The sequence below is a fragment of the Procambarus clarkii genome, chromosome 17, assembly GCF_040958095.1.
Source record: "Procambarus clarkii isolate CNS0578487 chromosome 17, FALCON_Pclarkii_2.0, whole genome shotgun sequence".
NCBI classification, from domain to species: Eukaryota; Metazoa; Arthropoda; class Malacostraca; order Decapoda; family Cambaridae; genus Procambarus; species Procambarus clarkii.
Window position 1 is genome coordinate 6,579,410 of NC_091166.1, and position 26,002 is coordinate 6,605,411.

At 40.9% G+C, this 26,002-nt stretch overlaps 2 protein-coding genes across 2 annotated transcripts in view; one reads left to right on the forward strand and one right to left on the reverse strand.

Moving 5' to 3' along the window:
* LOC138365565 (tripartite motif-containing protein 59-like) overlaps window positions 1-26,002 on the reverse strand; it is a 597,995-nt gene that overhangs the window by 415,864 nt on the left and 156,129 nt on the right. The gene's annotated exons all lie outside the window — the stretch shown is intronic.
* Window positions 12,147-26,002, forward strand: part of LOC123768366 (uncharacterized) — a 48,227-nt gene continuing 34,371 nt past the window's right edge. Inside the window, exon 1 of the mRNA XM_069325786.1 lies at window positions 12,147-12,380. The gene's annotated coding sequence lies outside the window, so the exon portion shown is untranslated. The remainder of the gene's footprint in view (window positions 12,381-26,002) is intronic.

The following is a 26,002-nucleotide window of genomic DNA, read 5'->3' on the forward strand; positions in this document are numbered from 1 at the left end:
AGTCCATTCTAACCAATCATGTCTCCTAAAAATGTGACTGTGCAGGGAAATAAGGGCAACAAACCCCTTAACAAGGCATCCATCCCGGCCAACTCTAACAATATCCGTGTTTCTCCGTCTGGAAGCTCTGGGGTCCGGGGTGGCGGGGCTGCCCTCCCCTCCACCCCATTGAGCAAGGGAGCAGAGTTCTCTCAACCCTCTCCTATGAACATGCTAGCATCCCAGTATAAGCAACTCAAGCGAGCTTCCGGTCCCTCACCGGAATTCACTAACTGGACCGAGAATCAGTGGTTCAAAAAGTTGTGCCTAGTCTTCGAGTCACAAAATGCTATCATCTTGAGTCTTCTAAATGGGAATCTAGCGATCCGCGCTAATCTCCAACAACAACAACAAGAAATAACCCTCCTCCGCGAGGAAATTAGAAACTGCAAGGCAAGCCAAGACCAACTACAGCATGATTTAAATGATCTCCGTGAGGAAAGCAACCTTCTGAAAACTGATGAAGCCATTAAAAAACAGGAGGAAGCCCTCAACAAAATGACTGCATGTATCAGTACATTTTCAGCCCAACGTTCCGTCTCCCAGGAGGAACAAGACCAGCAAAAGCTGCTAGACTCTGTTATCGTGTCGTCCCAAGATATACCTGTGGAACATGAAGGTGAAAATTGTGTCGAAATAGCTCAGGATCTCTTAAAAAACAAATTGCAGCTCAGTCTAAACAAAACTGACGTTATTGCTGCCTACAGAGTAGGCAAAAAGAATCCATCAGGTCTAAACCAACGGAAAATTCGCCTGAAGCTGTCTTCCCAGTTCACGAAATCCCATCTAGTCCGGACAGCTGCATCCCAACGGAAGGGATTATACATCAACGAGTGCTTGACCAGGAACAGACAGCAAATCCTCTACCGCCTGCGTCAAATCCGTCAACATAACCCAGATGCGATTCATCAGTGCTTCGTTAGAGATGGTCTGATAAAGGTGAGAAAAACCGCAGAGGGCAAAATGTTTACAATTACTAAAGAAGAAAACCTCAACACTTTCCTCTCCCAATGTGGTTTGTCTCACCTTATCACTCCCAATGAATTAACTTAATTAACCCCCTGTCAACTAGTGGGGCTAGGTATCCTAAGTCTCCTTGGTTCATTTTCTGACTTAATTTTTAACTTACTCTTACCTAGTCATTTACCGAAATTATTTAATTGAGTGTATTAAGTAGCTCTTCAGGTCTTTTTAATTATATAGTCATAACTGAACTATCTATAGTTATTAATCATTAGCTTAAATTTGCCTATGTTTATTATTCAACTTTTCTTTGATTTCATTTTTTACCTAGGTTGCCTAGCCTCGCCATGCTCCCTTACTCCATTGTACCCCTGGCTTTGCCTGCATCTCAAATTGCAAATTGTTACTTACAGTGTACCTGAGAGTACTCGTAAGCAATCTACCTCATTTTTTTTCATTTTTGCTCAATTTGTTTTTTGTATTGCTTAGTCTTGCTTATATTTTTTTGTTTTGTATTTCTATATCTTGTGTTTTGTATAGTCCATGTTTATATGTTTTTTCTTTAATCTCATTTATTACCTAGGTTGCCTAGCCTAGCCATACTCCCTTACTCCATTGTACCCCTGTAAGCCCCTTTTGTGTTTGTTTTGTACAGTATTGTGTATATATTTTTCCCTATTTTATAGCTTATTTCTACTTATTTCTGATTCTGCAATCAGCTTTTTTTATGCAGACAAGTATAGACCCAGAACTTAACCTCTTATCCACTATCTATGACAATAATCACTTTAATGATCTAAATTGCAGATATTTTGCAGCACATGATGTAAACAATGTATTAACTCATAATCACAATATCTCTGTAATCAATTTGAACGTTAGATCCCTAGGTAAACACTTCGATGATGTTAGTGCCTTGATTGAAACTATTGGCAACAAATTCTCTTTTATTATACTTACTGAAACATGGTTGAAAGAGGATACTACTCAACTCTTTAACATGCCTAACTACTCAGCAATTCACAACTGTCGTCAACTTCAGAGAGGTGGTGGCACTGCTCTTTACTACCACCAAGAACTAACATGCTTAAAAGAAATTAGAACTAGAGACTGCTATGGGGAGTAAATCTTCGCCAGCTTCAGAGTCAAGGGTGCCGAGTCTGTCCTGTCTGTGGGTGCAGTCTATAGAATTCCCAACACTGATGTGTCTGAATTCAACTCAAACCTTAGAAATCTAATACTTGATAACAGACTGAACAAAAACCACCTAATTATCGCAGGGGACTTTAATATTGACCTCTGCGAGCCAGAACACCCTACTGCTGTTAGCTTCCTCAACTGTATGAATTCCTGCTTCCTCATACCCTTAATCACTAGACCTACTAGAATCACTGATAGCACTGCCACGACTCTAGATCACATCTGGACCAACATAACCTCTCCGCTTACTTCAGGTATAATCACCGATAGCACTACAGACCATTACCCCACATTTCTCTTAACTAACATTATCAAACCACCTCTAGAAACAAGGGAGTTAAGCTTTAGGCTGCACAATGAAACTGCTATAAACAATTTTATAACTGCTGCTGATAATGTCAACTGGGAGTCCGAGTTAGGTAACATAGGGGACATCAACCTAGCAGTGCAATCTTTTCTACAAACAACTCTTAGCCTTTATAACACCCACTGTCCTAGGCTTACAAAACAAGTCACAAGCAAAAGGCTTAACAATCCTTGGCTTACAAAGGGAATACTGAAATCCATTAACAAAAAACACGACCTTGAGAAGAAGTATAGGTTAGGAATTGTCTCCAAAGAATTCTCAAAGAATTACTCATTATTGCTATCTAAGATAATTAGACGAGCCAAAACTAAATACTACGAAGATAAATTTACCCAAATAAAGAGCAACATTAAACAAACTTGGAGCACAATTTCACAAATATTGGGATCAAAGAAATCTTTAAATAACAAACCGACTCTCCTGTCTAATAACGATGGTCAGCTTTCAGCCTCTGATTCTGCTATTGAGTTCAATAGGTTCTTCTCTTCCATTGGTTCATCCCTTGCAAATGATATTCCATCTTCCAGTACTGACATTAAGGACTATCTTACAGGTAACTATCCACAGTCTCTGTACCTAAAGCCTATTAACTCCACTGACGTCAATGAGATAATCCTTTCCCTTAAAACCAAGTCTGGTGCCCTTGAGGAGATACCAACTTTAATTTACAAAAAAGCCTCCAGATCTTTAGCCCCTGCTATTGCTTTGCTCTTCAACAAGTCACTTGAACTCCAAACCTTTCCAGATATTCTAAAAAAAGCGAGAGTAACGCCTGTCCACAAATGTGGTGATCCCACAGATGTTAACAACTACAGACCTATATCAATCCTGCCAAACTTGTCAAAAAATTGTGAAAAACTAATATATAAGCAGCTTTACTCATATTTAGCCAAACTCAATATACTTAGCCCTTGCCAATATGGCTTCAGACCCAAAAAAAGCACTAACGATGCACTTATTAGTATGCTTAACTCGATTCATACAGCTCTTGATAAAAATGAGTTCCCTGTTGGGTTATTTGTGGACCTGCGTAAAGCTTTTGATACTGTCAACCACCATAACCTTCTTCTTAAATTACATCATTATGGAGTCAGAGGACACTCCCTACAATACCTCGAGTCCTACCTTACTGACAGGCTCCAATATGTTTCTGTGAATAATACAATTTCTCCCACCCTACCCATCAACATTGGTGTTCCTCAGGGCAGCATACTTGGCCCTCTCCTCTTTCTCATCTACATTAATGACCTTCCAAATGCCTCCCAACACCTCAAACCAATTCTATTTGCTGACGACACAACCTTCATTTACTCCAGTCCTGACCCTCTTGCTCTAAATGCCACAGTAAATACTGAGCTAAATAAAGTCCATCTTTGGCTAACTGCCAACAAACTCACCCTTAACATTGACAAAACTTTCTATATTCTGTTTGGCAATAAATCCTCTAGTCAAATAAATCTCAAAATAAACAATACCCAAATTTGTAACAAATTAGATGGCAAATTCCTTGGCATTCTCATTGACCACAAGCTGAATTTCCAGGGACACATTCTAAATATATCAAAAAAAGTTTCAAAAACTGTGGGCATTCTTTCTAAGATCAAATATTATGTACCACGCCCTGCCCTGGTGACTCTCTATTACTCCCTTATCTATCCTTATCTCAACTATGGTATTTGTGCTTGGGGTTCTACTACCCAAAATCACTTACGTCCTCTAATTACCCAACACAAAGCTGCTATTAGAACAATACCCAACTCTGGCCCCAGACATCACTCGGTACCCCTACTCAAATCTCTGAATATGTTAGATATTAAGTCACTGCACATTCTCTCATGTGTATTATACATATATAAAACGCTAAACTATAATGCCAATCCTGATCTCAAAAGCTTCATAGATGGTTGTAACAGAACCCATGAGCACCACACCAGAAATAAATACAGTTTTGATATTCCTAGAGTACGACTTAATCAAACTAGAAATGCTCTGCAAATCAAGGGGCCCAGAATGTGGAATGACCTTCCCAACCATGTTAAAGACTGTACCTCTCTCAACCAGTTTAAGATAAAAACTAAACACTACCTAATAAATTCCCTGTAATCTACCTCACTCCTCTATTGTCAACCCATGTCTGTTATTTTCTTTTTTTTAATCAACACTGTTTGTCAACCTATTGTATTTGTGCTGCTTTTTCAGTCATGTTCCCCCTTTTTTTTATCTTTATTTGTATTTGTTCTCAACACTTTTTATTCTTTATGCTCAATTAGTATTAAGTTCTAGATATTAATGTTTTTCTTGCCCGAATCGCATTGCGTAATAGTGGCTTTAGGCATTGTATGTACTAGCTCTATCTATATATCAATCCATTAATGTAACATCACTTGTATGTATATACCTTACCTGAATAAACATCTGAATCTGAATCTGAATTGTGGGGTTCAGTCCCTGAGCCCATTATGTGCCTCTGTAACCCTTTCCACTACCGCCCACAAGATGGGTATGGGGTGCATAATAAATGAACTAAACTAAAACTTCTTTATTGACAGCAGAGGAGCGTTAGAGTTTTTAAATAGCAGACGCCCAGTATATCAGAATATTGTGATAGAGTGTAGAGAGAATGTTAAGAGACTAGAAAAAACTGGGTATAAAGTAAGATTCATGTGGATCCCTTCACATGTGGGAATACTGTTGAATGAGGTAGTTGATGACATAGCGAAGAGAGCCACTGAAAAAACTCTTGTTGATGTTGTATGTCAGTTAACCTTGAAACAAATAAAAACAAGACTCAAGGTGATTCAGGAGGGTGAAGAAATGATAAAGAGAATGGCAATGGTGGACAGTAGTAACACACTTAAGAATTATTCAATAATAAATACAAATTTGTCCTTCACTTATGGTAAAGGAAAGTCTACTTGGAAGGATTCAATTTACATGAGATTACGATTAGGATATAAATATATCTGGCAATACGGTGTTGATGTCAGTGAAAAAGATAAGGAGTGTAAATTATGTAGTATGCCGTACGCCCACACCTTAGAACATTATGTATTAGAGTGTCAACTTATTGAAAAATATAGAAATAAGGAAATAAATAGTGTACCACATCAAATTGTTTGGATGTGTGATAATGGTATAATAGACAGTATACTTAGGAGCTACAAGAATTTTGCCCCAAGAATATAACAATTATATGCTGTACTTGCTGTATGCAATGTTAAATGGGATTCTTGTACTGTTATATGTCTATTTGTACTCACTGAATTTGTGCGCCCCTTGAGGGACTTGAAGTAGAGGGGGGTAGAAATAGCCTAAGCTACTCTATCCCTTTGAGATGTATTTATTGCTTATCTCAATAAACATACTTGAACTTGAATTATGAAAGATATTACAGAATTAGGAGGAATTATCAATCATGGTTAAGCACTTATGTTAAAATTAACGTCAATTGAGAACAGAGAATAAGTCTTGTATGTTACCTAAGAAGCATTTGACTTCAGTAAGATTTGTATATATGAAAAAGTATTTCGTCATTGGAAAATAAGTACCCAGTCTAGTTTCCTAAATCATGTAATTAGTGAAATACAAGTGCTACTGAATATTGTAATTAATCTGGCTCTTGTATCTAGATAAATCCCAATTGTTTTGGAATAATAAAGTCACCTTCAGTGACAAATACTGGATTTTAGTTAATAATCATTTTCAAAGATTAATCTGGCAACTAGCCTGGGTCAGCCTGTGAGAGGTCAGTGTGGAGAGGTTAGTTAGTGTGTGTTGAAGGCTTCCTGGGGGTCAACATCTCTCAGAGGGTAAGACTGAACAACTAGCCTGGGTCAGCCTGTGAGAGGTCAGTGTGGAGAGGTTAGTTAGTGTGTGATGGAAGCTTCCTGGGGGTCAACATCTCTCAGAGAGTAAGGCTGAACAACTGGCCTGGGTCAGCCTGTGAGAGGTCAGTGTGGAGAGGTTAGTTAGTGTGTGTTGAAGGCTTCCTGGGGGTCAACATCTCTCAGAGGGTAAGACTGAACAACTAGCCTGGGTCAGCCTGTGAGAGGTCAGTGTGGAGAGGTTAGTTAGTGTGTGATGGAGGCTTCCTGGAGGTCAACATCTCTCAGAGAGTAAGGCTGAACAACTAGCCTGGGTCAGCCTGTGAGAGGTCAGTGTGGAGAGGTTAGTTAGTGTGTGTTGGAGGCTTCCTGGGGGTCAACATCTCTCAGAGAGTAAGGCTGAACAACTGGCCTGTCTGTGGTGTTTAAGGTATCTGTCTCTGAAGTTTTAGTACAGTGTAGAGTCCACATCATTTTTGTATTCAGTATTCAGTTTAGGAAGTGTTCAGATAGAACGTTTGAAACTTACCATTATTTTCAGTGTTAATCTTTGCTGTAATAAATCTGTTATAGAATTTGTGGTGTTTAGTGGAATTTCCCCAACGATAATTTTTCATTGTTGTTGATCTTAAGTCCTCGTGTTTGAAACTTGGGTTCCCCCTGTAAGCCTGCAGCTGCTTTAGATTCAGCTGCTTACAACAAAAGTTCCAAAGTAACACGGGCTATGGTGAGCCCGTAGTGGACTTACCTGGCACAGGAGCGGGGCTATAACTGCCCTGTAAGCCAGCAAGCATTTATTTAATACCAAAGATAGTCCCTTTATACTTAGATTTAATTCCCACACTAACGTCGAAATCTTATCCCATCCTTTTCCGATAACTGGGGATCCATTTTCGGGGTTTATGCCTAGTTGAGGGTATCCTGCTCCACCGTCAATTGAGGAAACTAATCAGTGGGTAGCAGGTGGTGGCGGAGAACTTCAGAGTTGCAGTATAACATAGAAGGGTACAGTATCCTCCAGCCGTGACATCTAAACTGTCAAATGTTTAGATCTTGACGAGGTGAACTATTATAGGCTACACAGCACATACTCTGGTTCCTGTATATAGTTTTACTTAGTAACGACCAGCATTTAACCAGGAAAGTGAGGGTTAAAGGCTAGCCCCCCTTACACCAGTAGAACAGTCCAGGGTCCCGGTAGTACAGTCCAGGGTCCCGGTAGTACAGTCCAGGGTCCTGATAGTACAGTCCAGGGTCCCGGTAGTAGAGTCCAGGGTCCCGGTAGTAGAGTCCATCACAAGTCAACAATTTGGACGATGTCAATCCGGACACTTTCTTCAAAAGGTCAGATGTAATACGAACGAGGAGCAAAGGGTTCAAGCTCAACAAGCCACAATGTAGGACAGAAAACAGGAGAGGCTTCTTCACCCGTATGGTTGTAAACCCGTGGAACAGCCTACCCGCCAAGGAGTAGGTAAGGTAAACACCAAAACTCTACTGGGTTTTAAAATACAGATAGAAAAGATCATCCAGGCAAATGGGTAGGACCTTTGACAAGCCGCCAACTTCCTGTCCTCGTTGAGGCCACCAGTATTAGTGGCTCTCAGGTTAAACTGCTATTAAACATTGTTTTGTGCGCGATGGTAAAATAATAGCTAGGAAGACTGACTCTGGAAAAACTTATGTCATAACCACTGAGGCACACCTCACTTCTTTCCTGGATGACTGTGGGATATCAGCTGAATAACCAGAACATAATTTGTAGTCTCACATACAACCAAAGTGTACTTAAGCTCTGCCTTTCCTTTCCAAAGGTGTTTATTTTTATTTTTATTTTAATTTTTACTTTATTTTTTGTTTGTCATCTTTGCCTGTTTTATACTCTTAATTATTTGTTCTTAGTTAATCCCCTTGTCACTAAACCTAGGGCTTTTTATTACCCTGTTAATTAACCATTACTAAGCTAATTATCTTCAAGATCATTTTTTTATGATTATTATTTTTCTTATTATTTTTTATTTTACATTTATATTGTCAGTCTCTACTGATTTTTTGTGTTTTATTTTATGTAACTTCTGTGTCCTCCCTGGCTATCTATTGGATCTTTATTTTACTTCTAAATTGTTACTATTTTATTGTATCTGCTCTTATTCTTGTGTTTTGCTTTATCGTGTATCTTGTATCGTGATCCCTCTGCATCTCTATGCACACTGATATTGATCCTGATCAAAATCTTCTGTCTCATATCTACACCAACCAGCACATTGATCATCATTATTGCAAGTATTTCACAGCACACCAGGCTAAAAACAAACTCCAAAATAGCACCTATCTATCAGTTTATAACCAAAATGTTAGATCACTTGGTAAACATTTTGACGATTTAAATGCACTACTCACAGCACTAGGTACTAACCTATCGTTCATTATTTTAACAGAAACTTGGCTAAATAAAGACTATACCCAACTCTACAACTTAGCTGGTTATAAAGCCATTCATAACTGTAGGCCTAATAAAAAAGGTGGTGGCACAGCTATATATTACCGAGATACATTTATCTGCAACAGTGTTATTAGTGACAGAGATGACTACTGTGAATATACTTTTGCTCAGTTTACAATTAAATCCCTTAAATCCTCTTTGACTATTGGAGCCATCTATAGATTTCCTAATACTAACATAGCTTCTTTCTCAGACAACCTAAGGAATCTTATTATAAACAACAATCTCAACAAAAACCACATCATTCTGGGAGGAGACTTTAATATTGACCTGGGTCAACAAAACTGCTCTCAAGTTGACTATTTCCTTAACAGCATGAACTCCTGTATGCTAATCCCCACTATCACCTAACCTACCCGAGTCACTCAAACATCAGCCACTACCTTGGACCACATATGGACAAACATAACAGCTCCCCTTGTATCTGGTATAATCTACGACAGAACAACTGACCACTATCCTACCTTTCTCATAGCGAACATGGACATAACACCACCAAAAAGCAAGAAATTTTCATTTAGGCTACACAGTGAATCAGCTTTAGACAATCTTACAGAGGCACTTCACAATATTAACTGGGATTCTGAATTCAATAATACCCATGATATAAATTCATTAGCTAACCTCTTCCTCTCCAAAACTCTAAGCCTCTACAACCTTCATTGTCCCCTTCTTACAAAGCAAGTAACTGACAAAAGATTAAACAATCCATGGCTCACAAATGGCATTCTCAACTCAATCAACAAGAAACATGAATATGAAAAGAAAGTTAGGATTGGCCTAGTTTCAAAGGAAGTAGCTAAAAGGTACTCATCAATGCTTACCAGTATCATAAGAAAGGCAAAACTTGCATATTATGTGAATAGATTCAATGAAGCAAAAGGCAACATGAAAAACACTTGGAAAACTATCTCTAGTATCCTAGGAACTAAACAACACTCACATAACCAAATAAAACTCTACAAGGATGGGGATATACCGTCAACTGATTTAGAAATGGCAAATGAATTTAATAGTTTCTTTTCATCGGTTGGTGCTAATCTTGCCAGTAAAATCCCACAGACTCAGACACATATTAACACATATCTCTCAGGCAGCTATCCAAACTCTCTTCTCCTTTCACCAATCAGCCCGGCAGATGTTGTGTCCATCATACACTCTCTAAAAACCAAGGCAGGGAACACCAGTGAAATTCCGTCCATTGTGTACAAGAGAGCCTCCCATGCCCTTGCCCCACCCATAGCACTACTGTTCAACAAATCTATAGAGTGTCACACCTTCCCTGATATCCTCAAAAAAGCAAGAGTAACGCCAGTCCATAAAGGAGGCAATCCGGCGGACATAAACAATTATAGACCAATATCAAATCTACCCATTCTATCAAAAATATTTGAAAAAATTATTTACAAACAGCTCTATTCCTACCTCGTAAAATTCGACATACTCAGCCCCTGCCAGTTTGGCTTCCGGTCCCAAAAGAGTACCAATGATGCAATCATTAGTCTCCTTGACATTATCTACTCAGCCCTTGACAAAAATGAGTTTCCGATTGGACTCTTCATTGACCTAAGAAAAGCCTTTGATACTGTTAATCACAACTACCTCTTATTTAAACTCCAGCATTATGGAATCCGAGGCCTTGCCCTTGACTACATCCGATCCTATCTTAGTGACAGACACCAATATGTAACCATCAATGATACAACTTCTTCCACTCTACCAATTACCGTTGGAGTGCCACAGGGCAGCATCTTAGGACCTCTTCTATTTCTTATATATATAAACGATCTGCCTAATGTCTCTAATATTCTCAAACCTATATTGTTTGCTGACGATACTACCCTTATCTACTCAAACCTCAACCCACATACACTAAATAATGTTGTGAATAATGAATTTAAAAAAGTCCACTTATGGATGTCAACGAACAAACTAACATTAAACATCGAAAAGACTTACTACATCTTATTTGGAAGCAAATCATCAAATGCAATTCACCTACAGATAGACAACATTAACATCAGTAATAAAAATGATGGCAAGTTTCTTGGCCTATTCCTAGACAAGAGACTCAACTTCAGCACCCACATTCAACACATAACTAAGAAAGTCTCTAAGACAGTTGGTATACTCTCCAAAATCAGATATTATGTTCCTAACTCTGCTCTCCTCTCACTATATTATGCACTAATCTACCCCTATCTTAATTATGGTATCTGTGCATGGGGGTCTACCACTGCAAACCACCTTAAGCCCATCATCACACAGCAAAAATCTGCTATCAGAATAATAACTAACTCTGCTTTCAGACAACACTCAGCTCCCTTGTTTAAATCTCTAAACTTGCTAAATATTAACTCCTTCCACACATTCTCTTGTGTCAACTACATTTACAAAACCCTGTTCTTAAATGCAAACCATGCTCTGAAACTCTCCCTGGACAGATGTAATAGGACCCATTATCACCACACCAGAAATAAATATCTCTTTGATATCCCCAGGGTCAAACTTAATCTGTGTAAACACTCTATGCAAATTAAGGGACCTAGTCTATGGAACTCACTCCCTAGTGAATTGAAAAACTGTAAAACTTTTGCCTTATTTAAAAGCAAAACCAAAAAGTACCTAACTTCATCTATTTAGTTTCCTACACTGAGCTTTAAATTTGCTCTGTACCTAGTGGTACCCAATCTCCTAATTTTTATGTAATATCAAACAACCTTATCATTTGTTCATTGCTGTCTTCTTTTATGTGCTAGCCATATGCTGTATTGTGACTACCAATTTTTGTCAACTACCATTCAAGCTGTCATTGCAATCAATCTTATATTGTTTCTGCTGTATTGTGCCTACCAATTTGTTGTCAACTACCATTTTAAGCTGTCATTGCAATCAATCATAGCTACCTATGTGCTTTAATATACTGTACCTATAATTTTCTCTCATCTTTTTTTTTTTTTTCATTCCATGTAATCTGTTATCATTTTTTTGTCTATAAATTTTGCAAGTATTTACCTCCTTAAAATTTTCTTAGATTAAGGACCTGCCCGAAACGCTGCGCGTGCTAGTGGCTTTACAAGACTGTAATTACCATAATTGTATCCTCACATTCCTTATGTACATTCTTGTATATGCATAAATAAATAAATAAAATAAAATAAAATAAATAAACGTCAGCAAAGATCAGTAACCAAAGAAAATGGGAAGAGCACCGTGGTGGGTAAGCGAGCGAGCGAGTGACGTCATCACAACAAAGGTTGCTATAGACGTCTCCACGACTCGTGAAGTTCGCCTGTCTTAAAGACCTGTGTCCACAATACCCGCCAAATTGTCCCTCTCACAGTACTCTCAGGACACTTGTGACAGTGTAAGTGTGTGGTGAGGCCACACCATTGAGGATATACCACGAGGGAGAGACAAAACTGTTGAAGGAAGGAGTCACTGGCTCCACCTGACCACCTTGTTCCTCGCACTCTCATCATCCGTAAGTTCTTGAGTACTTTCTGCTCCACCATTGTCTTACACCTCAACATGCAATTGTTGGGGTGTGGAAATAGGCCTATGGCAGTGTTGGGGTGTGGACATTGGAATATCGAATATGATAATTTTTATAATAATAATAATAATAGAGAAAATCTACTGGGACTGTGTGGTGTTGCAAACCCATGACCAAGGCATTGCCAGCTGCATACTCTACCACTGTACCACCACTGACTTCCTAAAAGTCTTACAATCAGATTTCTACTGATATCACAGGAAGTCCTGAAGCCAGGCCAAGTTTTACGTAAGGCCCCTAAGCACTCAGGTGAAGGGGTTAAGTATTGTAGTTGAACACCGTATGCCCATCTTCAGATACACAGAAAATCGCACTAAGGAGTTATACATCAATGAACAATCCACTGGGGCTGTGAGGTGACGCAAACATTGCAGGTTCGCATCGCCTCACAGCCCGAGTGAATTTTCTCATTGATGTATATCACGTTAGTGTGATTTTATGTGTAAATAATAATATTAAAAATATTATTATTATTCAAAAGATTGTGTACAAAGAACATAAGAGTAATAAATGAATAATGGCTTTACCATTGTGATCATTGCTGTCTTCTTATATGTGCTATCAATCTGCTGTATGGTGTCTGTTAATCTTGTTTAAATTAACAATCAAGTTGACAATGTAATCAACCAGAGCTTTAATAAACCAATGTGCTTTAATATACTTACTATTCTCTCTCATCTCATTTTTTTTTCTTGCAATGTATGTTATCATTTTATTAATTCTGCTAGAATTTACCTACTTAAAATTAGCTGTTAGGTAATAGTTAGATAATGACCTGCCCGAAACACTGCGCGTACTAGTGGCTTTACAAGATTGTAAATACCATGCTATGTATTCTCTGACACAATGTACCTTCTTGTATATAAATTAAATAAATCAATCAATCCATAAGGGCCGTGAAGAGGGTTCGAACCTACATCAGAGAAGATCCCAGACGCTCCTTAACCACTTAACTGCGCCAACCGAGAATACGCGGTTTGCCAACTGAGAAAACTCATTTTGATTTTTTCGTACCCATTCTAAATGTGTGCGAGGTTGGTTGTGTACGAAATGGACTCTTAGGACCTCCAGTGAGAGGTAGCCATCTAGGAAAAAATTCCCCTTATGCCCTAGGGCTGCTGGCTGGGTTAGTACCGAGTGACACACGCGCCTCTGGCTCCCAAACACCTGTCCGACGCAAGTTGAAAGATCGTGCTTTGTCGGTGAAATTCAAACCTTAATGTTTAAAGAATATAAGGGTCATAATATTGGTGAAGCTAGACGCAATAGGACCTAACACAAAGATCAGATGCAAGTGATACAGCACCTATGAGGACGATACAGCGAGCGTATCCAGTTGTAGCTCTGAGCGCCACCCTTGCCCATCTATGCTATCTCCAATTTATTTAGATGATACATAGATGAATCGTTTTCTGCATTCATTGATGATGCATCTGATACAAGTAGCATAGATGAGCAGTGTTAGCGGCTTCCATGGTGGTGTTTTCCATAGATATTTTCAAGAATAGCTGAATCTCTTCTTTACTGACGGACACTCTTTGAGGCTGGCTGAATCTCTTCTTGTGTGGGACCTTACAAGGGGATCTTTTCATGACTACCTTACAAATTGATCTTTCCCTGTAATCTTTTCAAGACTACCTTACATTTTACAAGCTTGGCTACATACTACCTACAGGTACTAATGCCAAGGGTGTACATGAGTGCGTTATTTGCAAGCACACAGAACAAAGAAACAGGAAGCGAAATTCTATCTGTACCTGGTGCAACGAGAGCGAAGTTGCGCTGTGTACCCTGGACTACTTCATTGATTATTACTCACTTCCGAAGTACTGAGTGTGTAATACAGTGTGTTACTGTGTAAATAGTGTGTGAAACTGTACATATTGTAATTTTAGTGAATTTTTAACACGTAATATTGCGACAATAAACATTTATTGTGGACACATTACTGACACATGTATCACAGTTTCATGGAACATTATGAACATTCTGCTGTATACATATTGTAAAGGATACAAATATGCATCATATATGCACACAAGCATAAGAAATATTGCCAGAACAACCGTGGACATTTTCAAGAGGAAACTAGATTTATTCCTCCAAGGAGTGCCGGACCAACCGGGCTGTGGTGGGTATGTGGGCCTGTGGGCCGCTCCAAGCAACAGCCTGGTGGACCAAACTCTCACAAGTCAAGCCTGGCCTCGGGCCGGGCTTGGGGAGTAGAAGAACTCCCAGAACCCCATCATCCAGGTATACGATAAAAAAACAAACAAATAAAACCAAATTGGAAATACATAAAACAGATAATTGAAAATATATTTGTGCCAACATCTGGTGCTTGAATGGCCCGCGCGACCGTGTCTGGGCGTGTCACGCATGGGCCATCAGCCCCTGATGACATCACAACGCACCTTGTCCACATCCCCAGAGCCAAAGTAAGTGGAATTTGGTATTTATTTTTACATAGATATTGTGAGAGTTTTAAGTGGTGGAATAAATGAAATTGTTATAAGGAATTGAGCTCGGAAAATTTCTAAGAATTTTCTTTATTCTTTAACCTTTATTCCTGTCGTGATATTCAATTAGGTCGCCTGAGGAAGGACTTGCTTAGCTAATACACCAGTGTAGTAAGCAGCTCATTCCTCACTTTGGGACCATGTATGAACAATTGACTAGGCGCGAGCAAACGCCGAGACCCCAATGAAAATTGAAATCCCCTCCACTTGGTCGTCGACCTTCGCCAATCGCTGAAGCGAATCTAACGAGTAGGTCCTGGGCTCTCACAACAATAATTTATTGTTATGTGGTGCCGTATATTTGGTCCAAAACTCAGAATCGGTCTCAATTTTATTAGTCGAGTGTGAAGAACACATGCATAACAATAATAGTGTGTGGGGTGTAACGAAAAGACAGTGTTAACCATAACAACTTAGTTTATTCAATAAAGTACTAACTACTACAACAAAACAAAAAGAAATGTCAATGACGTTACTCGAAATCCTTCCTGTGACACTATCAATGACAGCTAGACACCAGCCCCTCGAACTGCATAATGAACTAACTCGAACATAAGCGTGAACACAGAGGCATCAATAAAAAAAAAAGAACTAACAGATCTATAATCACAATTACAACAAATGACACAGTGGGTTTTGAAACACGTCTCCAGTAACCTCCTAACTGTTCTACGCCTCAGTGCAGTCTACACCTGCAATGGCGGATGCAATGCAATCAAATCAATAGTCTTTCAATGACAACAATAACTAATGGGTTCACTGGCAACTCCAGCAAACCTTCCTCAAATTAATCCTTACGTTAACACTCCGTGCCACGGACGATCAACAATCAATAACAATTGATTTACGTTAATAACACAAGAACATTTACGTTAATAACAAAATAGCATTTACGTTAATTTAATAACTCTTACAACTGTCACTAGTAACGCAGAAATTACACAACACTCTACCTGTCGAGCATTCAGTGAGAAAATCCCATTAATTAATCCCTGTACTACCAGACAGCTGATTAATCTCTTTACTAGTTACGTTAATTTACGTTAATCAGTTACTAATCACTCAGCGATGGTAAACTCTGATTTACAATGTCCAAAGTGCTAAGAGAACGGTAATCACTCGTGATTAGCTTTAGAGTAATTAATTATTATCCTCAAGATCAATAATTAAACAATAAAAATACGCAACCTTTCACACTGGCTCAGCAATTTACATTAAGGTATGAATTCCGTCTAAGCCTTCCATACTCAGACCAATTCAGGTGGCTAATAACAGTAATTAGCTCCACGTTTACGTTATTCTAAAATGACGTTACTCCTCCCACGAGTCAATCAAGTGCCGGTACTTCCGGACAGATAAATAATGACGTTACGTTAATGGAACAATGAAGCATTCGTGTGAGTCGATCAAACAAGGATCGAGGTTAATTATTTTGACTTCCTGAAACACGTCAATTATCCGGCCCACTGACCATTAATTACGACAGACAATACTGGTTGATACCTGGTTGATGGGGTTCTGGGAGTTCTTCTACTCCCCAAGCCCGGCCTGAGGCCAGGCTTGACTTGTGAGAGTTTGGTCCACTAGACTGTTGCTTGGAGCGGCCCGCAGGGCCACATACCCACCTCAGCCCGGTTGGTCCGGCACTCCTTGGAGGAATAAATCTAGTTTCCTCTTGAAAAAGTCCACGGTTGTTCCGGCAATATTTCTTATGCTTGCTGGGAGGGTGTTGAACAACCGGGGACCTCTGATGTTTATACAGTGTTCTCTGATTGTGCCTATGGCACCCCTGCTCTTCACTGGTTCTATTCTGCATTTTCTTCCATGTCGTTCACTCCAGTACGTTGTTATTTTACTGTGTAGATTTGGTACTTGGCCCTCCAGTATCTTCCAGGTGTATATTATTTGATATCTCTCTCGTCTTCTTTCTAGTGAGTACATTTGGAGGGCTTTGAGACGATCCCAATAATTTAGGTGCTTTATCGCGTCTATGCTTGCCGTATATGTTCTCTGTATTCCCTCTATTTCAGCAATCTCTCCTGCTCTGAAGGGGGAAGTGAGTACTGAGCAGTACTCAAGACGGGACAACACAAGTGACTTGAAGAGTACAACCATTGTGATGGGATCCCTGGATTTGAAAGTTCTCGTAATCCATCCTATCATTTTTCTGGCTGTTCAATATTTGCTTGGTTATGCTCCTTAAACGTTAGGTCGTCAGACATTATTATTCCCAAATCCTTTACATGCTGTTTTCCTACTATGGGTACATTTGATTGTGTTTTGTACTCTGTATTATGTTTAAGGTCCTGATTTTTACCGTACCTGAGTACCTGGAATTTATCACTGTTAAACATCATGTTATTTTCTGATGCCCATTCGAAAACTTTATTAAGATCAGCTTGAAGTTTTTCAATGTCTTCAGCCGAGGTAATTTTCATACTGATTTTTGTGTCATCTGCAAAGAATGATACGAAGCTGTGACTTGTATTTTTGTCTATATCTGATATAAGAATAAGGAAAAGCAGCAGTGCAAGGACTGTACCCTGAGGTACAGAGCTTTTAACTGCACTTGGACTAGATTTTATATGGTTGACCGTTACTCGCTGAGTCCTGTTTGACAGAAAACCGAGTATCCAGCGTCCTACTTTACCGGTTATTCCCATTGACTTCATTTTGGGTGCTGTCACGCCATGGTCACATTTATCGAAAGCCTTTGCGAAGTCCGAGTATATCACATCAGCATTCTGTTTTTCTTCTAATGCCTCAGTGACTTTGTCATAGTGCTCAAGTAGCTGTGAGAGGCACGATCTTCCCGCTCGAAATCCATGTTGGCCTGGGTTGTGAAGGTCATTGGTCTTCATGAAATTGGTGACCTGACTCCTAATCACTCTCTCAAATACTTTTATGATGTGCGATGTTAGTGCAACTGGTCTATAATTCTTTGCCAATGCTTTGCTCCCTCCCTTGTGTAGAGGGGCTATGTCTGCTACTTTAAGTGCATCTGGTATCTCCCCCGTGTCCAAGCTCTTCCTCCACACTATACTGAGTGCCTGTGCTACCGGCACTTTGCATTTCTTTATAAATATTGAATTCCATGAGTCTGGACCTGGGGCTGAGTGCATGGGCATGTTTTCAATTTCTCTTTCAAAATTTAGTGCGCTCGTGTTGATATCAGTTATGTTTACAGGGGTTTGAATATCCCGCATAAAGAAATTGTCTGGATCTTCCACTTTCATGTTTATTGGAGTGCTAAACATGTCCTCGTACTGCTTTTTTAGGATTTCACTAATTTCTTTGTCATCCTCCGTGTATGAACCTTCACTTGTATGAATAGGTCCAATACTGGCAGTGGTTTTTGCTTTTGATTTCGCATATGTGAAGAAATATTTTGGACTTTTCTTTATTTCCTGATTTGCTTTCTGTTCTAACTGCCTTTCTTCAGTTTCATATGAGTGTTTCAATTTTCGCTCGATTTCTTCAATCTCCCTATTTAAATTATTCCTTCTTTGACAGGAAATTTGTGTCTGCATAATCAGTTCCGTTATTTTTTTCCTGCGTTTGTAGTGTCGTCTGCGTTCTCTTTCTATGTTGGATCTCTTTCTGGCTTTCCTCAAGGAACATGTTTCAGACAGACTTGATACGCTTCCGAAGTCAGTTTTTCTATTCCTTCTGTAGGACTTGTATTACTTAGAACAGTTTCCCATGGAATGTTTGTAAGTTTCCTGTTTATTATCTCCCAGTCTATCCATTTATTATTAAAATTGAATTTACTGAATAGCCCCTCTCGCTTTATCAACGTTTTAGGTCTATTCTGAGTATTGATGGTCGTTTGCACTTCAATGAGCTTATGATCTGAGTATGTGGTATCTGATATTGTAATGTCTCTGATAATGTCTTCATTGTTCGTAAAGACCAGATCTAGAATATTTTCATTTCTCTAATTCTTATCCGGCTGACGGCTAGGCTCCTTGAGACTACCGAAGCTGCTTGCAGGAAAGTAAATTAACCCAAACGTATTCTACGTTACTCAAATTGTCAAAGAACAAATTCCCTTACAGCAATGGGCGTTCCCTTGGTTACGTTATATTAATTGCCTCGCATCACCTCACTGAATACTGGACTTCGATGTCCTACCAGATAAACAGGAGAATACATGTGTACCCAAGTACTCGTCTACAGCCGAGTTCACCCACGACAATGACAAATCACACTAACAAATCACAGTGATTTACGTTACAATGCGGTTGCAATGACAATTCTGCAGAACCTAGTAAAATAATATACAGGACATGAACCCTCTAGAACACTGCCCCACAATGACTTTACTGAACTGCAATCACATACGGTGATTGCTCAACTCTAGCAACAATCACCATCAAATAACAACCCCTTTGCAATAACATACTCGGCAAGTACTATAATTTCCAAATATTAGAATACTGCACACACTTACTTCCTGTTGCAAATGACCCCAGTGCTCTCAATAACCCCTAGAACATAGGTCCACACATTGCAATCACCACAGTAAATAACACAATAACACTAGGCACCGTGACACTACGATTATATATATATATAATTACTGCTGACACATGTAGCCTACAGTTATCAAACGTTATTGGGAACACTAAGGAGATCTCGCACTCCTTAAATCACATGGGTGAGTGATTTATCGATCCCGCATGCCGATAAACACTATCGAGAGTTACGTTACCCGACAGAGCGATGGCGGTCTCTCCAGACAGCCTCGTCACTCACCAAATTCTACCAAAATTATGTTAATACTGCAACCACAATACATATATATATATATATATATATATATATATATATATATATATATATATATATATATATATATACAGAGCACCACTTGGTTTCCAAACCCCTTGGGGACGAGACCCGTCGGTTAACATGTAAGTTCGTATACGAGAAATAGAGGGGAAAAAATAAACTAGAAATGTAAAAAGAAATTTTTCCGAAAAAATTTACGAAAAAACTCTAAGGGACAAAATCGACAGGTTCAAAGCGTAAATGCGACTGTGTTTTGTTTGTACTCACCAATAAGTGAAGTCCTGATCCGCTTTATAAAAGTCCTTAATTGTTCCTAACTGATTATTAAGACGTCTGGCAAACATCCTCTGGATGTTTCCTGCCAGCCTGCAGGCACATCCTGCCTAAAATATACGATGATGTACTGTACATTTAAGAAACAAATCTGGGTCACAGGTCTGTGGAGTGTGGTTAGGCTTACGGAGTCAGCCGGTCCCTCCCCCACCACCAACACACCTCCCCCTCTCCCCCCACCCCAAACCCATACACACACACACACACTCAAAGGTCACGTGGTTCATGGTTCACTTCAACACCCATATATCGCTTCCTGCCTGCCTGCCTCCTTCCCAGCCTGCAAGCCTGCCTGCCTGCCTGCCTCCTTCCCAGCCTGCAAGCCTGCCTGCCTGCCTGCCTCCTTCCCAGCCTGCAAGCCTGCCTGCAAGCCTGCCTGCCTGCCTCCTTCCCAGCCTGCAAGCCTGTCTGCCTGCCTGCCTCCTTCCCAGCCTGCAAGCCTGCCTGCCTGCCTGCCTGCCTGCCTCCTTCCCAGCCTGCAAGCCTGCCTGCCTGCCTGCCTCCTTCCCAGCCTGCAAGCCTGTCTGCCTGCTTGCCTCCTTCCCAGCCTGCAAGCCTGCCTGCCTGCCTGCCTGCCTCCTTCCCAGCCTGCAAGCCTGCCTGCCTCCTTCCCAGCCTGCAAGCCTGCCTGCCTCCTTCCCAGCCTGCAAGCCTGCCTGCCTCCTTCCCAGCCTGCCTGCCTGCCTGCCTCCTTCCCAGCCTGCAAGCCTGCCTGCCTGCCTGCCTCCTTCCCAGCCTGCCTGCCTGCCTGCCTCCTTCCCAGCCTGCAAGCCTGCCTGCCTGCCTCCTTCCCAGCCTGCAAGCCTGCCTGTCTGCCTGCCTCCTTCCCAGCCTGCAAGCCTGCCTGCCTGCCTGCCTCCTTCCCAGCCTGCAAGCCTGCCTGCCTCCTTCCCAGCCTGCAAGCCTGCCTGCCTGCCTCCTTCCCAGCCTGCAAGCCTGCCTGCCTGCCTGCCTCCTTCCCAGCCTGCAAGCCTGCCTGCCTGCCTGCCTCCTTCCCAGCCTGCCTGCCTCCTTCCCAGCCTGCCAGCCTGCTTCCTTTCCAGCCTGCTTCCTTTCCAGCCAGCCTGCCTCCCTCCCTGCCATCATGCTAACGGGTAGTGTGTGTTAGGCTTATCTTCGGGAATGAGCCGGTCTCGCCCCCACCACCAACAAACCACCCGCCCCCCTACATCCCATCTCTCAAGGTCACGCGGTTCAACCGCGACTACCACTCACTCCCTGCTGCGCCTGCCTGCCTGCCTGTGCCTGCCAGCCTGCCTTTCCCTCCCTAATTCTCACTACTTCCATCCCTTCCTGCCTACCTCCTAGCACCTCTCCCTACCTCCCCCTCCCTCTTAGCATCTCTCCCTACCTCCTAACATCTCTCCCTACCTCCCCCTCCCTCCTAGCATCTCTCTCTCCCCCTCTCTCACTGATTCTCCCCCCCCCCTCATTCATACTGCCTCCCACCTAAACTCCATCGTCCATCCACCCACCAGTCAGCCATCACTGATGCAATGCGTGCATTTGGAGCCAACATGGTGCACAGATGTTTCTTGATTGTGCAGATATGTAAAACAAAAGCACAGAATGAACATTCCAGCCTTATGGCAATTCAAAATAATAGGAATAATAGGCCGTGAATCTGTGAAGTCACAGTGGGCAAACTGGACCATCGCCCACCCACCACCACAAGCCGGCGTGACGCTTGGCGGACCCCTTCCTACCCGAACTTTGTTCGGGTAGCATGACTCCCCAACCCCAATCGGGAAACTGGAAGTTTCGGATAACTAAAGTTCGGAAACCAAGTGGTGCTCTGTATATATATATATATATATATATATATATATATATATATATATATATATATATATAAATAAATCACACTTGTCACATCCCTGGGAACAATACAAGAAATTAAGACCACACTGTGGTACACTCCATAATAATCATTGCCAGGAATCACTGACGTTACACACACATTAACCTGAGCGCTCAGTGTTGGAATTCCACACCTGCAAGACTACACATGGAAATGATATCACTCCATCCCACGGACGATCAAAAATGCTTTAATTATCACAATGGAATATAATTATTACATGGACATCCTCTCTGTCCGTGGCTAATCTATGTATACTCTGTTCCCGTGTGTACCCACACACACACACACACACACACTGTACGTCTGTGTACACAAGACGCAAGTCCCTCTGGACTGACAAGATGACAATAAAGGGTGATTATCTCCTCGTCCACACTTCACTTCACCTCCACAGGTGCTGCGTGACAATGTGGACGGAACACCTGACTTCGAATTCAAGATTTAAGAGACTAACTGATCACCAGAAATACACACATAGGTATTTACTCATTCATACTGCCGGCTTACACACCATTCCCATACATCAGGCACCCCGCTACGGGTGGCTGCCTCAGTCACGGCAGTAGTAGGTGGCGTAGGCGGTGATAGTACATCACGTGGTATTTTACGAACAATTGGCGCGCACTCGAACCCCTCCCCTCACAACACGGCTCAGTTCGCACCCTCGACCCACCGGTAAAGCGAGGCGTTCGTACCCAGGTGATGCGCACAATGATAGCATCTTACACAAACATGGGAAATCTGCCTTAAAACTCTGACACGAATTTCCCCGTTCCCATCGACTGCTACAGAGTACTAGCAGGTATTATTAATAATCACTGGTATGGGATCTACAAGTCTGTTACTGCTCGTATGCACATTACCCCACAATCCCAGATCACTGTACCTCTACCCACTGTACACAATGTCTTTCTCCAATCCAAGCAACAACTTCGGCCGGATTCTGTGACGACCCCCGTCGTCGATGAAGCAGGAGGTGAAGCAGTTGAGTAATCAACCCACCACGACGCCCTATACTCAATTTGGCCGAATTGAGTACAGAGAGCGTCTTGACAAAGTGGCAGCTATGTTCAGAATGACGCTTACACCCGAAATTCCCGCGTCCTCCTCGAAATAACCAATGAGAGGAAGGCATACAGCGGCCTACCCCTCTCGACCAATCAGCGACGGTGTAGCACAGCCCCTAGGGCAACTCCAAGATGGCCGACCAACATGGCGGCTCAAGATGTTTACTAAGATGGCAGCTGTTTCCATGACGATGACTGGCTAGCGCGCGGGAGGCCCACAGCTCACCCCACGCCTGGGGCCTAGCTGTTCCCGCGCAAAGTTGAGTCTCGCTCAAGCCATACAATGAGGTTACCTTGAGGTGCTTCTGGGGCATAGTGTCCCCGCGGCCCGGTCGTCGACCAGGCCTCCTGGTTGCTATCGGCATATCTCTTCTACTCTCATATCATCATGCTATGAGATGATGCTATCGGCATATCTCTGTCCACAGATGTGCTACTCCGGCCAGGGTAACATTTCTGGACTGCTGATGAATGGGGCTCTCACATGAGCCCAAACACTAGATGTTTCGGTTGCTGGTTACCAAGCTTAAGTCCGCACACTTAACAAGTGTACTGGCCTCCACAGGCATAAGAGCACTATTGTAAGTGAGCTGGTGAACCATCTCCTCACAGACATGTTCAGGGAAGGGAATTTATCATTTTACAAAGAAAAAATGAATTTTTGGGAACACTTTATTTCATGCGCACAGGGGGAATTTCACAATAAACTCGGCGCAGCATGGTGGTTAATCGACTGAGCTATGACACGGATAAGAATTGCAACCAAGAAATCAACTTGACCTACCACGGATCTTGCAGTCTCTCCGAGACACAAACCAGGTTTTTACACAATTTCCCCATGCACCTGAGCTCTGTCAATAATCTGTTCTACCTCTTTGCCCTTACTTCATTACACACTCTCGGACGTAGGTTCGAACCCTCGTCACGGCTCTTGTGGATTTGTTCATATCAAACTTGAAATGAAACAAACAAACAAACTCATTTCAAATTTGTTCATATCAAACCTACCCATACTATCAAAAATATTTGAAAAAATTATCTACAAACAGCTCTACTCATACCTCGTAAAATTTGACATACCCGGCCCCTGTCAGTTTGGCTTCCACTCCCAAAAGAGTACTAGCGACGCAATTATTAGTCTCCTTGATATAATTTACTCAGCCCTTGACAAAAATGAGTTAACGACTGGACTCTTCATTAACCTGAAAAAGGCCTTTGATACTGTTAATCACAACTACCTCTTGTGTAAACTGCATCATTATGGAGTCCGAGGCCATGCCCTGGACTATATCCAATCCTATCTTAGTGATAGACACCAATGTGTAGCCATCAATGATATATCCTCTCCTACTTTACCTAACCATTGGAGTGCCACAGGGCAGCATCTTGGGACCTCTCCTATTTCTTATATACATCATTGGTCTGCCTAATGTCACCAACATTCTGAAACCTATATTGTTTGCTGATGATACTACCCTCATCTACTCTAACCCCAACCCACATACACTAAATAATGCTGTTAATAATGAACTAAAAAAAAGTCCACTTATGGATGTCAACCAACAAACTAACACTTAACATAGAAAAGACCTACTACATCTTATTTGGAAGCAAATCAACAAATGCAATTCAGCTTCACATAGACAATGTTAACATTAGTAATAGAAATGATGGAAAGTTTTTTGGCCTATTCCTAGATAAGAGACTCAACTTCAGCACCTACATACAACACATAACTAAGAAAGTCTAAAACAGTTGGTATACTCTCCAAAATCAGATACTATGTACCTAACTCTGCTCTCATCTCAATATATTATGCACTAATCTATCACTATCTTAATTATGGTATCTGTGCATGGGGTTCAACCACTGCAAACCACCTCAGGTCCATCATCCCCCAGCAAAAATCTGCTATCAGAATAATAAATTCTGTTTTCAGACAACACTCAGCCCCCTTGTTTAACTCCCTAAACATGCTAAACATAATCTCATTCCACACATTCTTTTGTGTCAACTACATTTACAAAGGCCTGTTCTTAAATGCAAATCATGTTCTGAAACTCTCCCTGGACAGATATAATAGGACCCATTATCACCACAACAGAAATAAATATCGCTTTGTTATCCCCAGAGTCAAACTTAATCTGTACACACACAATCTATGCAAATAATGGGATCTAGTCTATGGAACTCACTCCCTAATGAATTGAAAAGCTGTCCAACTTTTGCATCATTCAAAAACAAAACTAAAAAGTACCTAATCTCATCTGCATAGTTTTTTTACCTTGTTGCTTTAAAATTGCAATGTATCTAGTGCTACCCAATCTCCCAATCTTCATGTACCCAACCCAAACAACTTTACCATTGTTATCATTGCTGTCTTCTTATATGTGCTTTCAATTTGCTGTATGGTGCCTATTAATCTTCGTTTAAATTTCCAATCAAGCTGTCAATGCAAGCAATCAGAACTTTAATATAACAATGTGCTCTAATATTCCTACTAATCTCTCTCATCTAACTTTTTTTCTCTCTTGCAATGAATCTGTTATTTTATCAATTCCGCTAGAATTTACCTACTTAAAATTATCTGTTAGATTAAGGACCTGCCCGAAACGCTGCGCATACTAGTGGCTTTACAAGATTGTAAATACCATGCTATGTATTCTCACAAACCCAATGTACCTTGTATATAAATAATTAAATAATTAAATAAATAAATAAAAAAATTTGAAGCATCACGCTATTGTGATTTCTATGTGTAATAAGAGTATTGTTCAATTGAAGGGACAGCAGTTACACATACTAATGAAGCCACTATTACGCAAAGCGTTTCGGGCAAAATTAATAGTAATATAGAAATTTTTTAATTATTGTTGTGATGGGGTAAAACACTTAATACTATAAGAGAAGTAAGCTAACAAAATGAGAATGTTCAAGGAAAATAAAAAATTAATACAAAGGTGATTCATAAGG